Raw genomic sequence first — 2,813 nt, forward strand, 5'->3', positions numbered from 1 at the left:
TTATAAAATGGCTTAGGTTTTCATGCATGCATTCTTCAAGCACATTATTTACAGCAGCAGGTCTGGAGAATCTGATATCCTACATTAGTCATACTGGATTCTACTTAAACTTCTAATTTATTTATCCAGCTTACACAATGTTTTGAAGTACAACGCATTCAAAGCATATTCTCTGGACATTTCCTAAACAAAACTGCCAAATGTCATGGCACATTGTCCAACTAAGACTAATATTAATTCAACATATTTAGAATATCACCAAACCATTTACATTTTACTCAACAGCAGGGGATCCACAGCTAGTTAAATTTAAGAAAAGAAACAGGTACATCAAATTAAACCATATAATGTTTTTTTTTCCACCAGGATATTTGTTTCAACATCTTATCCACAAAATGGGTGTCATTTGTTTGGAAGCCAAATGAACAGGAAAGAATAGATATGCGGTATGCACAGTAGTTAGCAATCAGATACTTACTGCATTGTGACAGAAAGAATAAGAGTTTTCCATTTGTTCACTTGGAATAAGGAAATATAAAATCTTTAACTTGATTTTTTGCACCTTAATGAAATAATCTCATCATGCTTTTATGCAACAGATGAGGTAAGTTCCATTACAGTTAAAGCCTGCAGACTATACTGTATGTAGCAGACACAAATACTTAATACTTTTGAGAGTCTTCAGTAGGTATTTTTTTCTTATAACCAGCAATTGCTAATTGAAACTGGAGAACTTTTAATTTTTACACTACTCACTTTGATAGTCCTCATTTGCCTTTTATTGCAAATGTCTGTGTGTATAGATGCAATGCACATGTTCTGCAGATAATTTCAAACAGTCCATCATTTACTGGATACTAGCATAGGATGGCTGATCTGTTTTTCTTCCAGGCTGGGTGATCTTGTGCGGCAAGCTTTAAACTAGGATCGCTGGGGGATGGGGACGCAAAGGAACATGAGGACACTTTGCCGTCAAGCCAGAGGGCGCGTGCAGGTAGTACCCAGGTAAGTGACAGGGGCCAGGGCAGGCTTAGGAACAAGGGGGTGGCATGTGCACCTACAGGAGGCCTCAAATGCTTCTACACAAATGCTCGAAGCATGGGGAACAAGCAGGAGGAACTTGCCCTCCTGCTAGCTAGCAAAAACCCAGACCTAGTGGGGCTCACGGAGACCTGGTGGGATTCTACCCACGATTGGGCAGTAGACATCGAGGGCTACAGGCTATACAGGCGAGACAGAGGAGAGAAAAAAGTGGGGGTGTAGTGCTCTATGTCAAAGAGCAATATACGCCCTCAATGATCAGGATGGGGTCAGAGGAGGGGCAAACTGGGTAAGAATGCAAGGGGTTCGTGGGGAAAGGGACTTGAAAGTGGGTGGGCGTCTACTACAGACTGCCACACCAGGGGGACGAGCTGGACCTGGAATTCTCAGGTCAGCTCATGGAGGCTGTAAAGTCAAGGGAAGCGGTTGACATGGGTGACCTAAACTACCCAGACATCTGCTGGGAGGAGCAGTCAGCCAGGTCCGACCGCTCACATAGGTTCCTAGCTGGGATACAGGACCTCCACCTAACCCAGGAAGTGTGTAGTCCCACCAAGGGAAATGCCTTGCTGGACTTGGTCCTTGCCACAGGCGATGACCTGGTGAGGGGTCTGCGGGTACTCAACCACCTGGGCGACAGTGATCATTGCCTGCTGGAATTTACTCTCCAGCGCAGGCTGAGGAAAGAAAGCAGTAAGGCAAAAGTCCTCGACTTCAGGAGGGCCAACTTCAATGAACTAAGATTAGTAGGAGAGGCATTGGGGTCTTGAAGCCTCAATGAGATGGGAGTCCAAGACGGGTAGTTGTTCCTCAAGGAGACTATCCTCTGAGCTCAAAGGGAGTCAGTCCCAATGAGGAATGCCTGAGGGGAAAAAAGGAGGCATACAAACAGTGGAAGCAAGGGGCCATCACCAAGGAGGATTACATCTCCGTTGCTTGTGATTGCAGGGAGACTGTTAGGAAGGACAAGGCAGAGATGGAGCTAGGGCTAGTGACCAGGATTAGGGATTACAAAAAGTCCTTTTTCATATACATAAGGAGTAAGAAGAAGGCACCAGGTAACGTGGGGCTCCTACAAGACAGGCTTGGCAATCTGGTGATTGCAGCAAACGAAAAAGCTGACCTCTTTAATGAATTCTTTGCCTCCACATTTCTGAACAGGGACCGGGACATTTCCCTCACTATGATTACGGACGGACCCAGGGGAGGCACCTCCATACCTAGGGTCAGGGGCAACCTAGTTAGGGAACTTTTTCAGGGGCTGGATGTGTTTAAATCAGTAGCTCCAGATGCTCTTCACCTGACGTGCTGAGGGAAATGGCAGGGGTCACAGCGGGGCTCCTGGCACGGCTGTATGAGTGCTCATGGGGCTCTGGCCAGGTACCAGAGGATTGGAAAAGGGCCCAAGTGGTCCCCATTTACAAGAAGGAGAAAAAGGAGGACCTCAGCAATTATAGGCCAGTCAGTCTTACCTCGGTCCTTGGGAAGACCTTTGCGAAAATTATCAAGGAGCACATCTGCAAGGGCCTGGCAGGGGAGGTAATGCTCAGAGGCAACCAACATGGGTTCATGGAGGGCAGATTCTGCCTAACCTAACTTGGTTTCCTTTGATGATCAGGTCACAAAGTCCCTGGACGAGGGTGTAGAAGTGGATGTTGTCTTCCTGGACTTTAGGAAGGCCTTTGACACTGTTTCCCACAACATTCGCCTAAAAAAAACAGGTGACTGAGGCATTGATGCCTACACAGTCAGATGGATGGCAAATTAGCTAG

This window comes from Alligator sinensis, unplaced genomic scaffold, assembly GCF_000455745.1.
Source record: "Alligator sinensis unplaced genomic scaffold, ASM45574v1 scaffold196_1, whole genome shotgun sequence".
Taxonomy (NCBI): Eukaryota; Metazoa; Chordata; order Crocodylia; family Alligatoridae; genus Alligator; species Alligator sinensis.